This window comes from Zootoca vivipara, chromosome 8 (assembly GCF_965207765.1).
Source record: "Zootoca vivipara chromosome 8, rZooViv2.hap1.1, whole genome shotgun sequence".
NCBI classification, from domain to species: domain Eukaryota; kingdom Metazoa; phylum Chordata; class Lepidosauria; order Squamata; family Lacertidae; genus Zootoca; species Zootoca vivipara.
Window position 1 is genome coordinate 42,876,494 of NC_142591.1, and position 12,549 is coordinate 42,889,042.

At 44.6% G+C, this 12,549-nt stretch overlaps 1 protein-coding gene across 10 annotated transcripts in view; it reads left to right on the forward strand.

Annotated features, from left to right (window-relative positions):
• The first annotated feature begins 11,305 nt into the window (after positions 1–11,305).
• Positions 11,306–12,549, forward strand: part of GREB1L (GREB1 like retinoic acid receptor coactivator) — a 173,353-nt gene continuing 172,109 nt past the window's right edge. For 9 of the 10 annotated variants that reach the window (XM_035125264.3, XM_035125266.3, XM_088676268.1 and 6 more), the window contains exon 1: positions 11,306–11,478. The gene's annotated coding sequence lies outside the window, so the exon portion shown is untranslated. The remainder of the gene's footprint in view (positions 11,479–12,549) is intronic. The other variant, XM_088676270.1, reaches the window with a different exon arrangement.

Below are 12,549 nucleotides of genomic sequence, written 5' to 3' on the forward strand. Positions count from 1 at the left end.
AGGGTGCCGGAGGGGGGGCTGTGTGCGTGAGCCACCAACACCCAAGACACCGCTGATAGCAACCATTGACTCAGGCTGCAATACTGGTGTCACCAACATTGTGCTCATGCTCTTGATGATTTCTTCTGGCATTTAGAAAGTTACCTTTTCCCTGTTTGTAGTGACTGGTTTCCAATCTGCTCAGTGGTCTTAAATTGTCTATTACTGCAGAAGTCTCTGTGTCAAATACTTCCCACTTCTCCTCATTTGTGCACTTCAGGGGATGATATAGAAAGAATCTGTCTTCTTGTTTTTAATTTTAAAGTGACCACAGTTCCCCATGACATCTAAACCAGGGGTAGTCAACATGGTGCCTTTGAGATGTAATTGGACTACAGCTTCCCATTAGCATTGGGTAGCCAATGGTTAGGAATGATGGAATTTATAGTCTCACAACGTCTGGCAGGTACCACATTTGCTATCAATGCTTTAAATTATAGTTACTGATTAAAGGTAGGCTCTAACTAATGTTTCAGTTCTGAATCCAGAGTTTAAACAAAGCATAATTTGCTGTGTTCAGATGTCACAGGGAAGTATGGTTTGTTTAAAACCCAAGCAGAAGATTTCTATATTGTCCTCTGACATGCAAAACACATGAAGAGGAAGGTAGAAGCCTGAGGATCACAATGACTCATGCATACAAAAGCAATCATTTCCTATTATCTCTGAAATAAGATATCTCCAGTAATTTTACATTTGCATCTGTTGTATACAGAATGTATGAAATTCACCTTTTTAAAAAAGTGATTAGTACAAAATAATCTATTCAAATCTATTATAAATATTTAATAAAAACTACTTTAGCCAAGAATAATTTCATATACAAAATACAGAAAATTTGCATGTATCCTTAATGTGTTTCCAAAGTGAAAAAATATGGTAATGTCTTTTTCTTAAAAGCGAGGAGAGCTTGTATGTATGTGTGCTTCAATTATGAGGATTTAAAAAGAGGGGGGAAATAGAGCATCTTTAATATTTTTTAACCAATTTGTTTTGGGGATAATAGCAGGCCCTTAATGGGTATCCCTTCTTGTCAACTGCTGGCATTGCAAAATCAGAAATAAAGCAAAACAAACAATATCAACACTTATTCATCCCTTCCAAGTAGGGGTTGTTGTTGTTGTTTTATTAAGAAAAAAATATTCAGGAAAGTTCCAGGTTTAAATAATGGAGACAGTTGCTTAAAATATAAAGTTCGCTCTTAGGTCACTAATAAAAGATCTCTCCTAAGAAAGGTTAGGGAATAGGCATATGGAATCCTTGGGATTGTACCAAGGAATGCTAGTCCCACAAAGGACACATGCAACTTTCAGTGCAAAGAAAATGTGTCTGAGGCAACTTTTTTTCACTCCGTACTCCTTATACTCTTTTTAACAATGGCCCTGGGAATAGATGAGACTGTTTCAGCACTGCTGTGGATCCTTTCACGATAGCCCCAGGTTACTATTATTCCAGTTAATACAGCTGCCTCATAATTTCCAAAGCTCTCCACTGAGGTTTGAACTTTTATCCCCATTTTGAGGTATGGTTGGAGGCCTCTCCTTCCTTTCCTTCTCGCTGGCTCTTGGCCAAATTTCCACATTCTCAAGTTTTATCCTGCTACTCCCTCCAAAATTCAGTAGATGGAGCTAGCATGCCATATACTACATTGCCGAGGGGGGGGGGACAACCTGAACCATTGCCCCTTTGCAGGTTTTAGTGATATCTTTTCAGCTTTGCAGACCAAAATCCCTGTAAACTGCCTATTGGTCTGTGCAAACTAAACTACTTAAACACATAGGGAATAATGGGAAGAGAAATTAGAAAGGAAGACCAGAAGCTGTTTATGTATGCCACCACGGCGTCTAGAGTGATATTAGCCCAAAGGTGGAAGACAGTAGAAATTCCAACGGTACACGAATGGAGAGAGAAAATGAGTTAGAGTTGGCAAGGCTGACAGGAAGAATAAGAGAGCAGAAAGAGCAAAGGTTTCAGGAGGAATGGGGTAAATTTGGAGACTACTTAAAATAATATTGTACAAATGTTAAAACACTAGTAGGATTAACTTGAAAATACAACATAAGAAATAGCTAGCCCTGTTAATACCGGTATGTATGTGTAGAATTTATATGAGAGAAAGGCAGGGAAGAAAGGTTAAAGCGCAGAAAATGAGTAGAAGAAAATAGAAAACCAAGAGAGAAGAGGGAGGAAGTCAAGTTCGGGAGAACATATGTTTGGAATGGATAAGAGGTGAATGAGAGTTAAGAGATGTAAATAAGAAACGATACACTGTAATTTATGTGAAACATTTTTATTTGTAACATGTTTATTTGATTGAAAAAACAATAAAAATGAAATTAAAAAAAAAACAAACACATAGGTTTGGCCACTGATTTAGCAGACTGTTTTATATATATATGAAGTTGTCATGTTATGTTATTTTTACATAACAACTGCAAAGCCATTAACAGCTTTCTCCCTGTTCTGGGCATCCCTGTCTCTATTTTAAATGTTAATTACTTGACTCAGCCTATTGTCCTTAGGTTTACAGCTGGGGGGAACATTCAGTTATCTTGAATCATTGCCATAATCAGGGCTTAATCGGAGTTGGGCTTGACTGAGCCAACCTTCAGCCCTGGAGTCTATTTAAATTCTATACAATTGGATATGTAATACCGTACTAAGGAAAAGACTACACTTCCCTCTCCACTGACTAACCACAGCAAGTTCCCACAAATATTGAGCAGTGAGGATCTGGTGGTGCAACTTAGTGGCAGACCCTGACACCTCAAATTTAAGTGGCACCTTGTGCGATGCCAAAATCCAGTGCCCCCACTGCCTCTCACCTTCTGTTGGGTGACAAAGTTGTGGTACCCCCTGTGGTGCCCCAGAAGCTCTGCGCCCGGTGCGATGGCACCAGTTGCGCTTCCCTACATCTGCTTTTGCAACATACTGCAGGCTCAACTTGTAGTGTATCTCAAAATTCAGCTTATTTTTGAAGCTGCACCTTGCCAGGACAAGAAGGACATTGGCTCTGAGGAAGGTATCAATGAGGAACTCCACACTAATACTAAAAAATAAATAAGAAAAATAAGAAAAATGCTGCCGGATAAGACTAGAGGCCCATTCAGTTCCCACAGTGGCTAACCAGATGCCTAAGAGATGCTCACAAGCAGGACATTTTATCCCCAGGGTCTCACAAATCCTTACTGTATCAACACAGGTCAAACAGATCTATGTCACTTGCTTCCACTGTAAATATTGAAGTATAGTAATGTCATTGTCATCCTGCTCAAGTGCAGTTCATCTGGCTACAGCACATGAATCGCCATGATCAATATGCAAACATTTAAGGGTTGGCTGCAGGCATTTTGCTGCCTGAGGCACAGTAGCAAATGGCTCCTCCCAAGTCAAAGGGTTATATTCAGCTAAATCAGGCATGGCCAAACTTGGCCCTCCAGCTGTTTTGGGACTACAACTCCCATCATCCCTAGGTAACAGGACCAGTGGTCAGGGATGATGGGAACTGTAGTCCGAAAACAGCTGGAGGGCCAAGTTTGGCCATGCCTGAGCTAAGTCCTACTCAGAGTACACCCCCTGAAATGAATGATTATTACCTTCAATGGGACTACACTGAGTACGGCTAGCATTGAATACCAGTCACTTCTGCCAATGTCTGCCATTTTCTCCTCGGTGTCTCCCCTTTCTTGCTCCAGTGCCATGACCATTACCGTTATGCAACCTGCCTTCTCCTTTGCTCCTCCCCCACCCTGACTTCATGTAAATCCAAGATTGTGATGAGGCACGATAAATCCTCCAAAGGGGGCTTTGTATATATGAAGAACTAAAACCCAAATTATTGTTGTCGAAAGACCTAGTAGGCTCAGATCTACAGTATCCGAAAACTGCAGCTAATATCTCTTGCTCTTCATTACTCTTCAAATTATGAGATCACTACAGCTCTATACTTGTATACACTAACCATTTCAAAGGAGAGCATTTATTCTGGCTCGCTTTAACATGCTGCCTTCAGCACTGTTAAGTAGATGATTCAATAAATCCTCAGTTAATGAACAGCTGTGTCTGTGTGGAGCTGGAACATTACAATCTTTTGAACATATTTAACCTGTATAGTGAGTCCAGAAACAGGCTGATCCCCCCCTCTGCTAAAAATTGATCTGAGAATATCTTCTGAAAACTTGGCATTCTACTTACAGCATGTGTCCTCCTATATCACTGAGAGAGTTGCCAAAGTTTTTTTTTTCTTATTTCAGTGCAGATTAGGAGAAATCAGGATTTAAGATGATCTCAACAGACTGGAGAATAGGGACCAAACCAACAAAATGAATTTCAATAGAGACAAATGTAAGGCTCTGCACTTAGCCAGGAAGAACCAGCTGCACAAATATAAGATGAGGGACACCTAGATTGCTAGTAGTACATATGAAAAGAATCTAGGGTCTTAGTAGACTACAAGCTTAAGAAGTGTCAACAGTGTGATGCAGCAGCAAAACAACAACACTAATGCTATCCTGGGCTGCATCAACAGAAGTCTAGTGTCCTCCTGACTGAGGGAAGTCATGGTACCACTCTATTCTGCCTTGGTCAGGCCACACCTGGAGCACTGTAACCCATTCTGGGCACCACAATTTAAGAAGGATAGTAACAAGCTAGAACACATACAGAGGCGCATGACCAAGATGATCAAGAGTCTAGAATCCAAGCCTTATAAGGAACGCTTGAGGAAATTGGGTATGTTTAGCCTGGATAAAAGGAGACTGAGAGGAGATAGGATAGCCATCTTCAAATATCTATAGAGCTGGCACATGGAGGATGGAGTAAGCTTGCTTTCTCCTCCTCTGGAGGCTAAGACCTGAACCAATGGTTTCAAATTACAAGAAATTAGGTTCCAACTAATTTATTGGAAGATCTTTCTGACCGTAAGAGCTGTTAGACGGTGGAACAGAATCCCTCGGAAGGTGGTGGGACTCTCCTTGCTTGGAGGTTATTAAGCAGAGCTTGGATAGCCACCTGCCATGCTCTACAATTCTATGATTCTATGATTCTGAGTAGACATGCATAGGATTGTGGCACCATTGTATTATCCTCGGTGGGAGCCAACAGGGAATGTGGTGCCACTATTGTCAATTGCTTGTAAGGTAAACTGAGAACTCATGCGGGCAATCATTCTGCAATTCTTCATGATAGGTCTATTTGAAATAAAATCCAGACAGACTTCATACTGCCCAGCAGACAGGGTAACCCAGCATGAAGATTCTCTGAGGTTAAGTTAAAGCCTCATGAGAAGAGAAGACTCCCTGGAAAAGACCCTGATGTTGGGAAAGATTGAAGGCACTAGGAGAAGGGGACGACAGAGGACAAGATGGTTGGACAGTGTTCTCGAAGCTACCAACATGAGTTTGACCAAACTGCGGGAGGCAGTGGAAGACAGGAGTGCCTGGTGTGCTATGGTCCATGGGGTCACAAAGAGTCGGACACGACTAAACAACTAAACAACAACAACAAGAAGTTAAACCCTGGGTCATCAAATATGTTAAGGCTCAACAAAGAACAGAGACAGATGAGCAGGAAACAGTTCCATAGCAGCCAGTGCAAGGGATGCCAGGATGGGGCTCCTCATTTAAAAATAAAATTAATGCAGAGGCCATGAATGAGTTACATGGAACTCAGTAGCAGCTTGTCAAATTGGGAATTCTGCCTGAGGGTTCCTTTATTTTCCTTTTTTGTGTGGTGGCTTTCCATCCATGAGGACTCTCAGAAATAAAAACAATCAAATAAATAAAGATTTAAAAATTGTTTAGGGGACAGTGGGCAACCTTGTCTTTGTAGTGTCTCTCCTCCTAAGACATCCTGGACTGCCTTAACCAACAAGTAAGAGCTTGGTAGGTGTCTGAGGGCTGGGATTTGACCTTTTCTGTTTCTAATTATCACCATTCTAGAGAACATAATCAATGTATTTTATTTCCAAGCACTCCCTGCTGCATCGTGGCTCTGAAACAGCCTGTGTTTTATTGAAATGTTGTTATAGACATGCTGGCCTTCCCCTTCTGTCATCATTACTGTTTTTCACTGGTTTATTTATTCTTCTGACACTTTCCTTCGTTCTGCATTTGGGCTAAATCCAGCATTAAGCCTTTCTGCAATATGGGCTCATCGGCACTAGGTGTCACAATCCTTGCATTTATTTTGTAGTGGGTTTTTTTCTAGAGCTGCCGATCAGCTGCAGTTTGTTTAAATAAGAAAGTACAACAAGGTGCAAATTATCGGGGCGTGGGCATGCAACACACCATTTTAATTTGCCTGTTTGAATTAGCCCATTTCAGAACCACCACCAAAAACCTGTATAAAGAAATTCAGAACTCAGGATGCATTTTAGGCCAACATCTATTAAAATGAATTGAATGTCATTTAAGGTATCCCATGGCAGGGTGGTATAGAATATCGGGTGGAAAATGCATTGCATAGAAAATGCATTGCGAATTTTAGTAACTATACTTCATTATTATCTGTTCATCTTAAATCAAACTTCTCTCAATATTTTCACGGGCCTACATTTTCAATATAGCATACAATGGTTAGCTATACAATGGAAGGATTATTTGGACCAAACATTTTGTGTCTTGCTCTGGCTGAATGCTTCATTAGCACCAAACTGCATATTGTACTTATTTATTTTATTTATGTAAAATTGATACCCCAGCCTTCAACACAAGTGACTGCTGGACAGGTCACATTCACATAAAAACAATACAATCACTGGGATCATTCAGGATTTGGAACTAAGTGTCATCAGTATATTGATGGCACCCATCTCTATCTCTCTGTTCCATCGGTATCAGGAGAGGCAGAGAACTAAATTTAAGATTAGATAAACCAAAATGGTCAGATCCAACCATTCCTGAGGTCAGTTGGATGCTACTTGCACAGGTGGAGTTGGCCAATTGTCTTCATCTGCAGGAGGTGTGGGATGGAAGAGAATTAAAAAATGTGTAATGTATGGGAGGGGGTCTGTCCTGTCCCATGGTGCATTGCCTGTTCCCTGTGCTCCACACAGCTGCTTCCAAAGACCATGGAGGCTCTGCGGGTTCAGGGTGTGGGTTGGGAAAGGCTGGGCACTTATGGCAGAAACCAATTTCTGCCTTGGACCTGGCCTGGTGATGCTCCAGTTATGGTGTCAGGGATGTGGCCATGCAGCTTGCACAATTAATACCTCTGTTCTGGGCCTGTTGTGGTACAGTTGAAAAGGTCTTCACTGCCTCCTCGGGCCACGATGATTAGATCCTGAGAGCCAGGAGGAGGGACTTATGAGGCTGGTGATTTTCCAGGGTGCCATTTAAAAAAAAAGTGCAGCAAGGGTTGTGGGAGCTAGCATGCAGGCAATATGATAGCTGCTTGCTCCTGTTAATGAACCCATGGAGCCCAAAGGTATTAGTTTAAACTCACTGTTCAGTAAATGCCAAGGCTGAATTTCATCCTGTTCTCCCATAACATTTCTGTCTTTTGATTACAATCTATGAAAAGCACATAAGGTTGAAGCCAGACTGTTGGGTGAGCTTAGTTCCCGTTTACATTAATTGTCAAGTCATGACTGTTGATTTCAGTGGGATTGATTTCAATGGGAAGGAACCAAGTTAAACTAATGCAGTCTGGATCCAAACCATTGTTTTGCTTTCTGTTGGGGGCAATTAAGCAGCAGCCACAAGTGTTGTGTATACACTTAGGTGTTAGGTTAACCGGATATTTCCATGTGAAAAGCAACTAAGATGCCACAGGGTTCCTTCCAACTTTGTTTTTCTGTGTCCATACAGAGTTCCCAGATGCATATGTTCAGATATTTAAAGATCTCTGCACACAGCTGTATGAAACCCACACTCCTAATGAAAACACATGTACTCATAGCAATTGTGATGCTGTCCTAAATAAGCAACCTGCTCTCTCTCTCTCTCTCTAACAAATGCCTCACAGGAGATGTATGCCTTTGAACTATCTGCAGAAGTAGTTGCATGCCTGTTGCTCAACTTAGGTCTGTTGGGAGAGTGACTCAGTGGGAGGAAAGATAAAGAAAGTATGTCAACACTGGTTGTAAGAAACCGTCTTTCAACTTTCATCTCCTTGAGAACCTTATCTCCTGGGTCTACTTCTTTTCTCTGTGGCAGTGGTCTTGAATTATGAAACCCAAGAACTTGATGCACACTCCAGTACTGTTATGAAGTGTATATTTGTCAGATTATCCTTCATCATCTCAGACACAATGAGATAAAAAGACAGACATGCCCATAAGGAACAGAATTCAGAGGGTTGTTTTTTTTTTGTTGATCTTGCTGCAGAGGCTTCATAACCTTCACTGAGCCTGCTAACTTCTGTGTCTCAATCTTGCATCAACAAAAGAGTGATAGGAATACTCCCCCCCCCCCCGGTCTTTGCTTTAACCTTCTGCTCTAGCTTCACTAGCACCACTGGCTCTGCAGAAAAGGGGGCATTGCGCTGCCAAAGTGGTTTAGGTTTTTCAACAACATTTTGCACAAATACCGGTATAACAGCTTACTTGCACTTCAAGAACCTTGTGATCAGTACTAGAACAGGTGAATGTATATGAAGTGGGTGTGGGTCTTTTTTGTGAAAATTTATACAAGCAACATGAGATTATTTACATCCATCATTTTTATCATGGGAGGGGGGTATGTTGAGGTGGGAACAGTGTCTTCAGTTAAGGATGTTCCACACTCCTGCCTGAATCCCTCCAGTTTGAACCCAATTATCACCAACCGTCTCCCTCCCCTCTAGGGTCCCTGGAAGCCTGCGTAAGGCTATTACAATAAGGTCTATTGCAATAAGGGGGGGGGAATTGATGCTAATGTAATTGATGACATAAGATTTTCAAAATTTAATCGAAAGCGGCATCAGCAGAGATAACAAGCCACATTAATCTGAACAGTGAGCTGCTAGCTTGGGCTCTCCTCCAGAAAAGTACAAAGAATCAGGCAGCCTTGCAACTGGGAATCGAGATCTCTTTAGGCTGTTTAGTGATGTGTACTAGAGCTCTTTCATTCCCATGTATTAAAATCATCAGCACACTTAGAATTCCAGGGAGGGGGGTGGTGGTCAAGCATCCTCTCTAGGTCTACTCCAACTATGGACACCTATGCAGTTGTGGAACCCAGAACTGAACCAAGTACTCTAGATGCAGGCTCATCTGTGCAGAATAGAGCAGCCAATAGTTAATCTTTAAGATACTCTGATATATCCACTTGTTGTTGGACTACATTAGCCCAAGCACCACAACCAACGATCAGGAATGAAGAGATGATCAGAGATGATGAGAGTTGTACTCCAACAACATCTGTAGGCTGGGGTGTGATAAAATTGCAATGTGGTCAGCCCTTCAGAGAGGTAAAAAAGTGTCAGGATAAGATGGGTTTATACAATGAACTCTATTGCAGCTTGCAATCCAAATAATATAAAGTGTACCAAGTGCATCAAGATTTTTCAAAAACCTACCAGACTGTAATTATGAGTTATTTTAGCTCATACCAGCACAGGCTCTGAACTTTGGGTGCAAGGATGCCTCTGCTTTAGGTAATGGAATGTTTTAATTTGTTCTTCTTGACTCCCCTCCCCGGCATCCTACTCTGCAACTGCCAGCAAAGTTGTTGCTCTATCATGTAAGAAAAAGAGCTACTTATGTAATTCTCAGCCCCAAGGAGAGAAACAAGCCAAGGGATCATTTCTGGCTAAGCTCTTGATATCTCAATCTCCAAGGCTAGAGGCACTCCCCTTCTGAAGGACAAGCAGGAAGGGGGGTGGAGGAGGAGGAGGAGGAATGGGTATGAGGTGGGTGGTCCAACTGAACAAAAGCCCATCTCTGACATCTTCCCCTCTGTCCTTCCTCTTCATCTTCAAATAAGCCTCTTCTGACTCCCACTGCTTTGCTTTCTCCTATACTCCGTCCCTGCCCTTTGACCCCCACCCCAGCTCTAGGCCAAGTCTATCTGTGATCATGAGAGGAACTCTGGCAATATTCTCAGTTCTATTTCTACCACTGTTGCAAAACCCTCAACAAGTTTAACTAGGGAGTAATCCCTACTGAAGAAGGTAGAGCCTACTTCCAATAAAACGTTACAGCTATGCCCTCACTCTCATTTATCCATCATGCCAACCTAAGGCATGCAGAAGTGTGGTTTCCAGACCAGACCAAGGCCTGCTTAGCTTCAGCAAAGGTAGGCTTGCCACACGCCAGGAAAATTCCTGACATGACCTGGTTTTCGGGTGCAAAAATGGCGTGGGGGGAGGGGACTTTGCCGAATTGGCAAAATGTTTCCCCCAAAAAGCTCAACAATTTTGGTGGGTATGTATATATATATATATGTGTATATATATATATATATATATATATATATATATATATATATATATATATATATAGCTCAGCTTTGTGTCAGGAATTTTACTTTTTGAAATTAGGCAACCCTAATAAGGGGTGGTGCCGTCCCATAGAATTGCACTGGGAAGCTGCAATCCTGGACACGTTTATTTGGGAATAATCCCATTGAAGTCAACATTTCCTGCTGAGTAAATATGCAGAGGTGATCCCACTGCACTGCATAGCAAAGCCTCTACCCATTTTCCTAGGTGCGGAGCAAAGCAAACAAACGCAAGGAAGGTATTTGTTCTGTCCGTTTACAACATCAAATTCAACATCACTTCACGAGTGCCTGTGGTCAAAAAGCCTCTCCTAATCTAAGTTAGGACTGTTGTCCGTGCGGAATCTGGCGGCGATAGCGTATTCCAGAGTACAAGGTTGCGCTGCTTACTTTGCTCGTGTCCGCCCCCCCCCTCATACCCACCCAACCCACACGCGCGCACAGCCATCCCTCAAATGTGGCCGAAATCCGCGCGAGAGCCACGACTCTTTGCCCTACTTCTTTCTCCCCCTCTCCGGGACTCTTCCTGAGGCGGAAAGGCGACCCACGTTGACGCGCCACCAAACCCCACTGAGGCGAGTGGGACGTTTCCGACCACGAGCGCCTCAAAACGCCCTTCCCCCCCCTCAGTCAGTATGAGGCAAGGAAGGCGCCTCTCCTGCCTCCCTCCCTGTCAGAGACCCCTCGAAAGAGCTCGCCTCGCCCGAGAAGAATGAAGGGCCGAATGGACACGGAGCCCAAGAGCGCGGCTCGGACGCCCCTGGGTCTCTGCCCCTCCCGCCCGGCGAGCCAAGAGGGGCGGCACCCGCCATGCCAGCCCCCTGTCTCCGCCCCTCGGCTCGGCCGCTCCTCCTCCTCAGAGCCAGCGCCAGAGAGGCAGCCGGAGAGCGCCAAGCCGATCGCCTTCGGAGAGTTTCGCGGAGCAGCTGTGCGGGAGGGGGCGGGCGGCACGAAAGGCAGAGACGGGGGTCCGGCGAGACCCCCGAGACCCTGCGCTCCTTTTCCTGCTCCTCGCACGGTAAGGAAACAGAAGCGACCGCACTTCCCGCAGGGAGGGGGGCCTTCGCTTGCCTTTGCTCTGGTGGGATGTTGCAATAATAACAGCGACAATAATTAATAAAAAGCGGCGAGGGACACCCGGCCGGGGCGGGGAAGGGAAGCAGGGGCGGGGAAAGGAGGGGGTTCGCCGCTCGCTCGTCTCCCGGGAACGGCAGGCCGGGCCGGGCTGCACCAGGAGAGGAAGGGGCTGCGCTTGGAAGGGCTTGTTGAGGGGTGGTGGTGGTGGTGGGGTCGGTTTTACATTCCCAGTAAACGTCACTACTTTGGGTCCAAAATGCGCCTCCTTGATCGGGCTGCTTTTGGCTGAGGGACCCAGCAAGTCCACTTTTGACCCAGTTGGAGAGAAGGGAGATTGCAAAAGCGGGGCGGGGGGCGGGAGGAGAGAGGACCCAGACGGGAGATCGTGGCCTGCCCTGAGCCTTGGTTCCCCCCCCCCCCGAAGAAGGCTGCATGTGGGTGTCAGATTCGCCAACAGACGGTGCGCCTGGTCCCAGCCCTTCGCTTCCCCCAAAACTTGCTAGGCCAGCCCTCTGCCAACAGGAGGCTTCGCGCGGAGGAGCGACGTGCCTCTGGCCGCGAGAGACTTCTCAACGCTCTCCGAGTGGGGCGAATCGATCCATCGGGGGCGAATGAATTAAACCAACGCGGTTCCTCTTCGGGAGGAAGTGGGTTGGAAACAATAGATAGTGACTCGCGTGTGTTTCTTTGGACGTGCCTTACCTCGCACTCACGGATAGTCTTCTTCCGTGTCGCTGTAAAGTTTTGGGATCCCTTTCGGAGACACGCAGCTGTGGTGACAGTTGGAGGTGACAGGCGCTTCTCTCCGACGGGAGGCGGACAGGGGGAATTAAAATATAAATAAAGGGAATCGGCAGGAGGGTATTCCTCCTCCGCCCCTTCCTGCAACATTTTTGTTCTTGGCGCTCTTTGGGGTTCATGGTTCTTTGGTGGGTGGGTGAATGAGGATGGCCTTTACGGTACGGTACGAACGAGTACATTGGGTTGCTTTTCCCCCAGATGCAAACTACCA